This window comes from Aphelocoma coerulescens, unplaced genomic scaffold (assembly GCF_041296385.1).
Source record: "Aphelocoma coerulescens isolate FSJ_1873_10779 unplaced genomic scaffold, UR_Acoe_1.0 HiC_scaffold_80, whole genome shotgun sequence".
Classification (NCBI taxonomy): Eukaryota; Metazoa; Chordata; class Aves; order Passeriformes; family Corvidae; genus Aphelocoma; species Aphelocoma coerulescens.
The window spans coordinates 1-12,900 of record NW_027184065.1 but is presented as its reverse complement, the minus strand read 5'-3'; positions in this window follow the sequence as shown (position 1 = coordinate 12,900).

Here is a 12,900-nt window from a genome sequence, read left to right as displayed (position 1 = left end):
GTTGTGCTCAGTTTCAAGGCTGCTTGGAGAAGGGGGGTACTTGAAGAACGCCTTCTAGCTGGACGCGTCCTTCTGGGTGTGCTCCAGCTGCATGGACTCTGCAGCACTGAAGGTGTAAGAAACTTCTGGCCAGGCAGTGTGATGGAGTGCATCCGCTGCGCCTTACTTTGTGAAGCAGCCAGAGCATTCTCAGCTGAATCTGCTTGTTAAGCAGCTCTTGGCTGGACATTTGAAATTCGGTCCACTGAATATATTAAGCCGGTGCCCAGCTACTTCATTCTTCGCCTTCTGCGGTCTGGACAGAACGGAAGCGCAGCGATGTCACTTTGCTGTGGCTCTCTTCAGCATGTGTACTGCACGCATCCACAGTGTGCTGTGCACGGATTTTCCTCAGCTCAGCGTACAATAATTTTCTTGCTGTTTCATAGAGTCTAAACTGTCCCTTTTGCTCTCGCTCAGCAAAATGCGTCAGGAGAGAAACACTGCAGGGATCAGACTGGGGACTGATCCCAGCTGGGGGCAGCGAGCCTTGGAATTGGCTGAAGGGAAGAAAGAGGGATCCTTTGAGCACTAGGATCAGCTGTCAATGCGGAGATGGTATCAGACAATTCCTTGGGAGGGTTTAGTTCCTGGGCCAAATCTATCTCCTGCCTTGTGAAGGAGCTCAGAGATCTGGGAAGAGCCCAACAAACTCAGGGAATGCACTGGTAGATAAAACATCCGAGGAACGGTGGGGAAAAGCATCTGAACAGGGGGCCTCGTTTTGTACAGGAACAGTACAAAAAATTGTCCAAAAGAATAGGAATCAAATGGGATTTTACGTATTCCTCGGAGGCCACAATCCAGTGGGAAGGCTGAGGGAAAGAAACAAAGCCTAAAAAGGCAGATGAACGAAATATGCCCAAAGCTTCATGGCCACATTCCCTGACATTGCTGAGGAATTCAGCCAAGCTCCAAGCAAGAGGTGAGACCCTGATTTTGGTGCCAAGGGAAACTCCAAGTTAAGAATAATCCAAATATGAATCACTTCTCACAAAACTCAGCTTTGCAAACCTTTATTTGGTCTAAAAAAGAAAAGATGGGAATGCCCTTGGCAGAAAAGCAGCTGTGAGGCACAGCAGGCTTCAAATGCCTGTCAGCAGGAGCTCCAGGAGAAATGGCTGCTGGCTCCGGGCATCCTGGGCTTTCCAGGCTGGTTTTGTACTGGATTGCAAGGCAGTTTTCCTGCCTCTGGTGGGTGGCACTTGCATCCCACTGGAAAGGGAAAATGTAGAGAGCGGGGCAAGCGGGAAGATGGTTGCTGATGTGTGTCCTTGGATTGCAGTTCCTCCCGGTGAGTCTGTGCTGCTGGAAGTTTGAAGGAGATCAGTCTTGGAGTACGTGTGGATTCACCTGTGGGGTTTGGGAGCGACGCTGGACATGAAATTCCAGGGATGTTCCCCTTGCTGGAGTGAGAAGCAGTGGAAGCACTTTGCTGTCTGCTTCTTCATCGCCTTCACCTCGGTCCCCTGGGGCTCCAGGTAATCCCCTCTCACCTTTGCTTTTCCAAGGGTCTCTAAATGAGGGCTTGAGCTTTGGTGTAGCTCCCTTTACAGGGAGGATCTGTTCCAGGAAACGTCTCCTGGTCTGGACCGATGGAGTGGCAGGAAGAGCAGGAAACCCCACAGCTCCTGTGGCTCCCTCATCTGATTTGCCTGCAGGCAGCAAGGATCATTCCCAAGTATCATCCCCTAGCTCGGTGACTCGGTGAGGTTGTGTTCTCCCAAAGGCCAGGGGGCACTCTGTGTTGCAGCTCACAAAAGGCCAGCTCGGCGGTGCTGGGTTTGGTTTTTGTGTGTAATGAAGGCACTAAAAAATTCCCCTCCTTCACTGGCACAGCCCTGGAGTGGGAGCAGATTCCCCTTATCCCGGAGTTATCCCGCTCCTGCCCTGGATCCCTGCGGTGCCATGTGTTCGCCAAGCTCACAGCACTGCTGTCTCTAAACAAGAAAAACAATCCCTCTTCCTTCTCTTTCCCATCCTTGATATTCCCAGGCCGTGCATCTCCCTGGCTATTCCCTGTGTGAGTCCTCATCTCCATCCCACCTTATCCTGATCAAATAAGGGTCTGAGACGTGTTTAGCAGCAAAAGCATTCCTGTAAAGAAAGCCAAGAGCAAAGAGCATCCAGATGCAGAGAAGTCTTTAGAAAAGCATTCCAGACTTGCAAATGAGGGATGTGTCTTCCTGCATCTCCTGTTGTTTTTCTCTGTCAGGTTTTGGAAGGGTTTCTTTCAGTGATTTCCCGCAGTCCAGGTGTGTCCCTTCTTTTGTCCAAATCCAGTGCCAGAGGATTGAACACCTGACGAGTGGGGTCTGGGATGAAAACAGTTCTCCTAAAATGAGGGAAACAATGCTAGAAGAGAAACGAGCATCCTTTTAATGCCTGGAATAAAAATGCTGGAAAAGGGCACTTTTTATTTGATATGGTGTCATTCTCCTTTTTTTGCCATGGATAAAACTCCACGGTGAGCAGTCAGAGCAGAAATATGAAATGCAGGAGTCTTGGATTCCACAGTGGGATTAACTTCCTTTTTCTGCTCTCTTTCAATCCAGGAAAAACCACTGAACTCACCCCATCTTTGGGACCAAGAGCTTTGGTGTTGGAGTAGCCAAAGCCAGCTAGGGCCCCCCTTGTCCTGCCCATGGTGTGGGTCAGTGACAGGCTCCTCTTCTCTGTGCTGGGATGAACTGCCTAGGGAATGCTATTTCTGACAGCCCGGTCCTAGCCATGGCTACTGGAAATGGGCAGAGGTGAAGAGGCAAGTGCCCGAGTTCCTTGGGGATGATGGAATTGCGGTGCCCAGAGGGGTAGGTTGGGCATTTTTGTGTGTCTGAGGACTGGTTTGTATGCTGGGGAGCCCGGGGAGCCGAGCTCTCAGTGCATTCCCAGCTCTCCCAGGGGTGGGAGCTGGTGCAGGGCTGGGTGACAGCCTCTGGTTGGGCTTGGGGCAGGCACTGGCCCTGGCACAGACATGGGGTGGTTTGGGGATGCTTGGGGAGCAATGGGAGGAAAATGAAGGATGGTGCTGGGCCGAGCGATCAGCCTGTGCTCGTGTCAGCGCAGCCGTGCAGGGCACTGGGATCGGGGTAAAACACCAGCTCTCCTGGTGTTCAGGGATGCAAGGTCTGAGGGACTGGATTTACTTGGGGCTTTCCAGGACAGCAGGAACAAGAGGAAATGTGGTGCCAGAGCTGCGTCCCATCAGGTTGCATTTCCCTCTTTCCCATTCCCATTTCCTCCTCAGTGCAGGTGTCCCCTGCAGCCCATGAGTACGGGGCCGGTGACAACTCCCTGTCTGTAGAGGGATTCCTTATGGAACAAGGGCATATGATACCCCTGGGAAGACTGGACAATGCAGGGTTGCTGAGGAAAAGCCCCTGAACAGGCCCCTGACTGCAGGCAGCCCTGAGAGTCTTTGGCAAGGTATACAGCTGCCCGGCTCCCCCTCTGATTATAGGCCATCTAGAGGGACTGGGCATGAATCTTTGCAAAAGTAGATATAAGTTGGCATAGTTGAACAATGAGGGGAGAAGGATGCTTAATCGTGTCGTTTATGCGGCCAGCTTTCCGGACTCGGTCCCTAACACCTGTCCTCCTCCTTTCCCCCTGTGCCCCTTTTGTTGGACAAGTCTCAAATGGCAACACACCTTCCCAAAGACTGTCTGCTTCCTTAAATCCACGGACCAGCTAGTGCTGTCACTGAACAGCTGAAATGAGCTTTCAGAGCCTGGAAACTAGCAGGAATGACAAACAAATGGATTTGAATCTGGAAATAGGTGAGGTCCACCCACCCACTGCTGCTGATGCAGAGACTGGGGCTCAGGGCATCTGCGCAGCCCTTCCCTTTGGCACTGATCCTGCACTGGAATGTTGTGTTGTTGCCAAACCGAGTCTCAAACCAGGAGAAGGTAAGGCCTGACCATTTGCCCCTGACCCTGGCACACCCACAGTGTGTTACCTGGAGCGTGTGCCTCAGCTGGTGTCACTTGAGTTTCACCAGAGTTGCAAGTTGGCTCCTGCTCTGGGCAATTCCAAGTGACCATCGCATCAGTTCTCCACTAAACACCGTTTAGCCAGACCCAGAGATTTGGCCACATAGTGACTTCTGAACAGAAAATCAAAATGCAGGAAAAGTGCCAGGACCATGGACGGGCCCGGGTACAGCACGGCCTTTGTGGGTCACTGTCACTCCACTCTTATAGTCTCTCCTCATCTTTCTTGTAGGCTCCCTTCAGGTACAGGAGCCATTGCTCACTGGTGTTTTTGACTATTCTCTGTCAAGCAAATGAGTTGAATTTCCTTGTCAAATCTAATATATCCCATCTGGAGCACTAATTGAATTAGATAATTGGATAATTAGTTAAATAGCCAGTTTTTCGGCACGCACACGCACCACCCACACCTATCACTCATCCTAAGCTCTACCCCCCATTCATCACAGGCTCCCACTCCCCACACATGCGTCAGCGCCCCCCTGGCCCATGTCACGCCCCCCCATCCCCAGTCACTGACCCCCTGGCTCGCGTCACGCAGTCCCGCCCCTGGTCACCGCCCACGCCGTGCGCGTCACGCCGCACCGCCCCCGCCACGCGCATCACGCCGCACCGCCCGCCCACGCACGTCACGCCACTATGCCCCCACAGTGAGCGTCACGCCGCGCCGCCCCCGGCGCTGCCCCCGGCACCGCCCCCGCCGCGCGCGTAACGCAGCACCGCCCCTGGCACCGCCCCTGCCTTGCGCGTCATGCCGCTCCGTCCCCAGCACTACCCCTGCTGCGCGCGTCACGCCGCTCGGCCCCCGGCACCACCCCCATCGCGCGTGTCACGTCCCTCCGCCCCCTTCCCTCGCGTGCGTGCCTTGTAGCCCTGCCCCCGGCTCCACCCACAGCCCTGCCCCTCGCTCCACCCCAGCTCTGCCCCTCTCCCCTCACGGCGCTTCCCGCCCCCAGCACCACCCCCCCGCCAGTCTCGCGGCGATCCTGCAGCTGCCACCACCCAGAGCCCACCGGTCCGCCACCCGCCGCTGCCTGCAGCCACCCGCCAGGACCCCGGTGAGCCCCCGCTGCCCCCCCGCCGGTCCCGCACCGCTCCGCCGCCTCACATCGCCCCACACCACCTCCCCGCTGCCCGCCGCTCCCCCCTCCCGCCATTGTGGGTCCCCTCAGGGTATCCGCCGCCCCGTGCTGCCTGCGAGCCCCATCAGGGCAGCCCCCACCCCCTCACAGCAGCCCCTCCCGCCATTGCGGGTCCCCTCAGGGTATCCCCGCCCCTTGCTGCCCGCGGGTCCCCTCAGGGCAGCCCCCGCCACCTCACGGCAGCCCCTCCCACCATTGCAGGTCTCCTCAGGGTATCCCCCGCCGCTTGCCGCCCACGGGCCCTCTCAGAGCACCCCCCCACCCCGCGCCGCCTCACGGCCCCCCCTTCCTGCCATTGCGGGCACCCTCAGGGCACCCCCCACCCCATGCCGCCTGCGGGTCCCCTCAGGGCAGCCCCCGCCGCCTCACGGCAGCCCTTCCCGCCATTGCAGGTCCCCTCAGGGCGGCCCCCCCCGCAAGCCCCCCCTTCCCACCATTTATGCACCACCCCACAGCACCCCTCAGGCCACCATTTTAGCCCACCCAGCGACAGCAGGCAGACCTCCCAGCACCAGGAGAACACTGCAGCCCCCATGGAAGGACAACACCCACACAAAAAAGGTTAGAAAAACACACAGAGGGTGGCAGCCAAGGAGGAACACTGCAGGGGGACAAAATAAAGGCCAAGAGCCCAAGGGGGAGGCAGCAGGAGAACATAATAAAGACCAAGAGCCTGGGGGGGGGGGACCAGGGAATCAGGAGAAAATAATAAAGGCCAGGAGCCTCGGGGGGGGGACCAGGCAATGAAGAGAAAGGGCTCAAAAACCACACACTACAAAACAAACACAAGGAGTATGACACACAAGCCCTGTTCCCTAAACCTAACCTTAACCAGGACCCCAAACCAGACCCCTTTTCCCCCAAAAAGCAGGCACAGGTAGCAGCCCTCCCCACAGCTGGAGGCAATCACCCTGAATGCTGAGCCCATGCCAGCACCCTCCCCACAGCTACAGGTAATAATCGCAAATGCTGAGCCCATGCCATCACCCTCCCCACAGCTGGAGGCAATAATCCCAAATGCTGAGCCCATGCCAGCACCCTCCCCACCTAACCCTAACCCCAAACCCTAACCCCCAGCCCCCTAGCCCTGACCCTGACCATGACCCCTAACCCCAAACCCTAACCCCAAACCCTAACCCTAACCCCCTAGCCCCAGCCCTGACCCTAACCCTATAGCCCCAATACCAATACAATGCCAGAGCCCCACCACCAGGACCACAGCAGGAGCCCACCACACAAGGGACAACGCACACAGGCCAGAGACCAGCAGGTAAGGGTCAGGGGCCAAGGGGGGCACTAGTACATAGGGTGGAGGAGGCAGAGGGACAGGGGCAAGGGCTAGTGCCACATTAGGTGCCACACACTACCATGAGGAGTAGAAGCCAGGTAGCAGTGGCCAGATGACCACAGTAGGGTCAGGGGTCAGCAGTAGGTATCAGGGATCAGGTGACACAAGTAGGAATCAGGTTTCAGGGGTCAGGTGATATCACCAGGTCTTGGTGTCAGGTTACAGGTGTCAGGTGACAGCACCAGGTGTCAGGTCACAGGTGTCAGGTGACAGCGCTAGGTGTCAGGTGTGAGGTCAGGTGACAGCGCAAGGTGTCAGGTTTCAGGCCCCTCCCCTCATGCCACACCCCCACCCCTCCCATAACCCCACCCCCTACCTCTAGGGATCCGTACGCACCTGCGAGGTGAACGTTTAGGGCTTTCCAGGTGGGCATTCCTGAGGGTTTCTGAGGCGTAGGGTCCAGGTCAGGACCCAGGCACCCAGTCAGGGTCCAGGCACAGGTCATGGCCCAGTATCCAGGGCAGGGTTAGGGTTGCAGGGCAGCAGCGCAGGTAAAGGCCAGGGGCGCAGGTTAGGGGCACAGGTGCAGGCTATGGGTGCAGGCGCAGGTGAGGAGCACAGGTCAGGGGTGCAGGTGCCCTCTAGGGGTGCAGGTGCCTACTAGGAGTGCAGGTGCAGGTGAGGAGCATGGGGTAGGGGCACAGGCCAGGGGTGCACATGCAGGCAAGGAGCACAGGTTAGGGGTGCAGTGTAGGAGTACAGGCCGCAGGTGCAGGTTAGGGGTGCAGGCACAGGTGAGGAGCAGGGGCCAGGGGTGCAGGCATAGGGAAGGACCTCAGGTTAGGGGTGGAGGTGCAAATGAGCACAGGTTAGGGGTGCAGGTGCAGGTGGGGACCACACACTAGGGGTGCAGGTGCACATAGGATCACAGGTCAGGGGTGCAAGCCAGGGGTGCAGGTGCAGGGCAAGAGGCAGGGCTAGGGGTGCAGGCGCAGGTGAGGAGCACAGGCTAGGGATAGGGGTGCAGGGTAGGAGGCAAGGTTAGGGGGCATGGGCTAGGGGGCACGGATGAGGGGCTAGGGGTCACAGGTTAGGGTCACAGGCTAGGGGCTAGGGGTCATGGGTCAGGGCCACAGGCCAGGGGCTAGGGTCACAGGCTAGGGTCACAGGCGAGGGTCACAGGGTAGGGGCTAGGGGTCACAAGGCAGGGGCTAGGGGTCACGTGCTTGGGTCACAGGGCAGGGGCTAGGGTCACAGGCTAGGGTCAAAGGCGAGGGTCACAGGGTAGGGGCTAGGGGTCACAGGGCAGGGGCTAGGGGTCACGTGCTTGGGTCACAGGGCAGGGGCTAGGGGTCACGTGCTAGGGCCACAGGCTAGGGACTAGGGGTCACAGGTTAGGGCCATGGGTTAGGGTCACAGGGTAGGGGCTAGAGGTTAGGGCCAGGGTTAGGGGTTAGGGCCAGGGTTAGGGTTTAGGGCCAGGGTTAGGGTTTAGGGTTAGGGTTAGGGTTAGGGCCAGGGTTAGGGTTTAGGGCCGGGGTTAGGGTTAGGGTTAGGGTTAGGGTTAGGGTTAGGGTTAGGGTTAGGGTTGGGGTTGGGGTTGGGGCCGGGGTTAGGGTTAGGGTTAGGGTTAGGGTTAGGGTTAGGGGTTAGGGTTAGGGTTAGGGGTTAGGGTTAGGGTTAGGGTTAGGGTTAGGGTTAGGGTTAGGGTTAGGGTTTGGGGTTAGGGTTAGGGTTAGGGTTAGGGTTAGGGTTAGGGTTAGGGTTAGGGTTAGGGTTAGGGTTAGGGTTAGGGGTTAGGGTTAGGGTTAGGGTTAGGGTTAGGGTTAGGGTTAGGGTTAGGGTTAGGGTTAGGGTTAGGGTTAGGGTTAGGGTTAGGGTTAGGGTTAGGGTTAGGGTTAGGGTTAGGGTTAGGGTTAGGGTTAGGGTTAGGGTTAGGGTTAGGGTTAGGGTTAGGGTTAGGGTTAGGGTTAGGGTTAGGGTTAGGGTTAGGGTTAGGGTTAGGGTTAGGGTTAGGGTTAGGGTTAGGGTTAGGGTTAGGGTTAGGGTTAGGGTTAGGGTTAGGGTTAGGGTTAGGGTTAGGGTTAGGGTTAGGGTTAGGGTTAGGGTTAGGGTTAGGGTTAGGGTTAGGGTTAGGGTTAGGGTTAGGGTTAGGGTTAGGGTTAGGGTTAGGGTTAGGGTTAGGGTTAGGGTTAGGGTTAGGGTTAGGGTTAGGGTTAGGGTTAGGGTTAGGGTTAGGGTTAGGGTTAGGGTTAGGGTTAGGGTTAGGGTTAGGGTTAGGGTTAGGGTTAGGGTTAGGGTTAGGGTTAGGGTTAGGGTTAGGGTTAGGGTTAGGGTTAGGGTTAGGGTTAGGGTTAGGGTTAGGGTTAGGGTTAGGGTTAGGGTTAGGGTTAGGGTTAGGGTTAGGGTTAGGGTTAGGGTTAGGGTTAGGGTTAGGGTTAGGGTTAGGGTTAGGGTTAGGGTTAGGGTTAGGGTTAGGGTTAGGGTTAGGGTTAGGGTTAGGGTTAGGGTTAGGGTTAGGGTTAGGGTTAGGGTTAGGGTTAGGGTTAGGGTTAGGGTTAGGGTTAGGGTTAGGGTTAGGGTTAGGGTTAGGGTTAGGGTTAGGGTTAGGGTTAGGGTTAGGGTTAGGGTTAGGGTTAGGGTTAGGGTTAGGGTTAGGGTTAGGGTTAGGGTTAGGGTTAGGGTTAGGGTTAGGGTTAGGGTTAGGGTTAGGGTTAGGGTTAGGGTTAGGGTTAGGGTTAGGGTTAGGGTTAGGGTTAGGGTTAGGGTTAGGGTTAGGGTTAGGGTTAGGGTTAGGGTTAGGGTTAGGGTTAGGGTTAGGGTTAGGGTTAGGGTTAGGGTTAGGGTTAGGGTTAGGGTTAGGGTTAGGGTTAGGGTTAGGGTTAGGGTTAGGGTTAGGGTTAGGGTTAGGGTTAGGGTTAGGGTTAGGGTTAGGGTTAGGGTTAGGGTTAGGGTTAGGGTTAGGGTTAGGGTTAGGGTTAGGGTTAGGGTTAGGGTTAGGGTTAGGGTTAGGGTTAGGGTTAGGGTTAGGGTTAGGGTTAGGGTTAGGGTTAGGGTTAGGGTTAGGGTTAGGGTTAGGGTTAGGGTTAGGGTTAGGGTTAGGGTTAGGGTTAGGGTTAGGGTTAGGGTTAGGGTTAGGGTTAGGGTTAGGGTTAGGGTTAGGGTTAGGGTTAGGGTTAGGGTTAGGGTTAGGGTTAGGGTTAGGGTTAGGGTTAGGGTTAGGGTTAGGGTTAGGGTTAGGGTTAGGGTTAGGGTTAGGGTTAGGGTTAGGGTTAGGGTTAGGGTTAGGGTTAGGGTTAGGGTTAGGGTTAGGGTTAGGGTTAGGGTTAGGGTTAGGGTTAGGGTTAGGGTTAGGGTTAGGGTTAGGGTTAGGGTTAGGGTTAGGGTTAGGGTTAGGGTTAGGGTTAGGGTTAGGGTTAGGGTTAGGGTTAGGGTTAGGGTTAGGGTTAGGGTTAGGGTTAGGGTTAGGGTTAGGGTTAGGGTTAGGGTTAGGGTTAGGGTTAGGGTTAGGGTTAGGGTTAGGGTTAGGGTTAGGGTTAGGGTTAGGGTTAGGGTTAGGGTTAGGGTTAGGGTTAGGGTTAGGGTTAGGGTTAGGGTTAGGGTTAGGGTTAGGGTTAGGGTTAGGGTTAGGGTTAGGGTTAGGGTTAGGGTTAGGGTTAGGGTTAGGGTTAGGGTTAGGGTTAGGGTTAGGGTTAGGGTTAGGGTTAGGGTTAGGGTTAGGGTTAGGGTTAGGGTTAGGGTTAGGGTTAGGGTTAGGGTTAGGGTTAGGGTTAGGGTTAGGGTTAGGGTTAGGGTTAGGGTTAGGGTTAGGGTTAGGGTTAGGGTTAGGGTTAGGGTTAGGGTTAGGGTTAGGGTTAGGGTTAGGGTTAGGGTTAGGGTTAGGGTTAGGGTTAGGGTTAGGGTTAGGGTTAGGGTTAGGGTTAGGGTTAGGGTTAGGGTTAGGGTTAGGGTTAGGGTTAGGGTTAGGGTTAGGGTTAGGGTTAGGGTTAGGGTTAGGGTTAGGGTTAGGGTTAGGGTTAGGGTTAGGGTTAGGGTTAGGGTTAGGGTTAGGGTTAGGGTTAGGGTTAGGGTTAGGGTTAGGGTTAGGGTTAGGGTTAGGGTTAGGGTTAGGGTTAGGGTTAGGGTTAGGGTTAGGGTTAGGGTTAGGGTTAGGGTTAGGGTTAGGGTTAGGGTTAGGGTTAGGGTTAGGGTTAGGGTTAGGGTTAGGGTTAGGGTTAGGGTTAGGGTTAGGGTTAGGGTTAGGGTTAGGGTTAGGGTTAGGGTTAGGGTTAGGGTTAGGGTTAGGGTTAGGGTTAGGGTTAGGGTTAGGGTTAGGGTTAGGGTTAGGGTTAGGGTTAGGGTTAGGGTTAGGGTTAGGGTTAGGGTTAGGGTTAGGGTTAGGGTTAGGGTTAGGGTTAGGGTTAGGGTTAGGGTTAGGGTTAGGGTTAGGGTTAGGGTTAGGGTTAGGGTTAGGGTTAGGGTTAGGGTTAGGGTTAGGGTTAGGGTTAGGGTTAGGGTTAGGGTTAGGGTTAGGGTTAGGGTTAGGGTTAGGGTTAGGGTTAGGGTTAGGGTTAGGGTTAGGGTTAGGGTTAGGGTTAGGGTTAGGGTTAGGGTTAGGGTTAGGGTTAGGGTTAGGGTTAGGGTTAGGGTTAGGGTTAGGGTTAGGGTTAGGGTTAGGGTTAGGGTTAGGGTTAGGGTTAGGGTTAGGGTTAGGGTTAGGGTTAGGGTTAGGGTTAGGGTTAGGGTTAGGGTTAGGGTTAGGGTTAGGGTTAGGGTTAGGGTTAGGGTTAGGGTTAGGGTTAGGGTTAGGGTTAGGGTTAGGGTTAGGGTTAGGGTTAGGGTTAGGGTTAGGGTTAGGGTTAGGGTTAGGGTTAGGGTTAGGGTTAGGGTTAGGGTTAGGGTTAGGGTTAGGGTTAGGGTTAGGGTTAGGGTTAGGGTTAGGGTTAGGGTTAGGGTTAGGGTTAGGGTTAGGGTTAGGGTTAGGGTTAGGGTTAGGGTTAGGGTTAGGGTTAGGGTTAGGGTTAGGGTTAGGGTTAGGGTTAGGGTTAGGGTTAGGGTTAGGGTTAGGGTTAGGGTTAGGGTTAGGGTTAGGGTTAGGGTTAGGGTTAGGGTTAGGGTTAGGGTTAGGGTTAGGGTTAGGGTTAGGGTTAGGGTTAGGGTTAGGGTTAGGGTTAGGGTTAGGGTTAGGGTTAGGGTTAGGGTTAGGGTTAGGGTTAGGGTTAGGGTTAGGGTTAGGGTTAGGGTTAGGGTTAGGGTTAGGGTTAGGGTTAGGGTTAGGGTTAGGGTTAGGGTTAGGGTTAGGGTTAGGGTTAGGGTTAGGGTTAGGGTTAGGGTTAGGGTTAGGGTTAGGGTTAGGGTTAGGGTTAGGGTTAGGGTTAGGGTTAGGGTTAGGGTTAGGGTTAGGGTTAGGGTTAGGGTTAGGGTTAGGGTTAGGGTTAGGGTTAGGGTTAGGGTTAGGGTTAGGGTTAGGGTTAGGGTTAGGGTTAGGGTTAGGGTTAGGGTTAGGGTTAGGGTTAGGGTTAGGGTTAGGGTTAGGGTTAGGGTTAGGGTTAGGGTTAGGGTTAGGGTTAGGGTTAGGGTTAGGGTTAGGGTTAGGGTTAGGGTTAGGGTTAGGGTTAGGGTTAGGGTTAGGGTTAGGGTTAGGGTTAGGGTTAGGGTTAGGGTTAGGGTTAGGGTTAGGGTTAGGGTTAGGGTTAGGGTTAGGGTTAGGGTTAGGGTTAGGGTTAGGGTTAGGGTTAGGGTTAGGGTTAGGGTTAGGGTTAGGGTTAGGGTTAGGGTTAGGGTTAGGGTTAGGGTTAGGGTTAGGGTTAGGGTTAGGGTTAGGGTTAGGGTTAGGGTTAGGGTTAGGGTTAGGGTTAGGGTTAGGGTTAGGGTTAGGGTTAGGGTTAGGGTTAGGGTTAGGGTTAGGGTTAGGGTTAGGGTTAGGGTTAGGGTTAGGGTTAGGGTTAGGGTTAGGGTTAGGGTTAGGGTTAGGGTTAGGGTTAGGGTTAGGGTTAGGGTTAGGGTTAGGGTTAGGGTTAGGGTTAGGGTTAGGGTTAGGGTTAGGGTTAGGGTTAGGGTTAGGGTTAGGGTTAGGGTTAGGGTTAGGGTTAGGGTTAGGGTTAGGGTTAGGGTTAGGGTTAGGGTTAGGGTTAGGGTTAGGGTTAGGGTTAGGGTTAGGGTTAGGGTTAGGGTTAGGGTTAGGGTTAGGGTTAGGGTTAGGGTTAGGGTTAGGGTTAGGGTTAGGGTTAGGGTTAGGGTTAGGGTTAGGGTTAGGGTTAGGGTTAGGGTTAGGGTTAGGGTTAGGGTTAGGGTTAGGGTTAGGGTTAGGGTTAGGGTTAGGGTTAGGGTTAGGGTTAGGGTTAGGGTTAGGGTTAGGGTTAGGGTTAGGGTTAGGGTTAGGGTTAGGGTTAGGGTTAGGGTTAGGGTTAGGGTTAGGGTTAGGGTTAGGGTTAGGGTTAGGGTTAGGGTTAGGGTT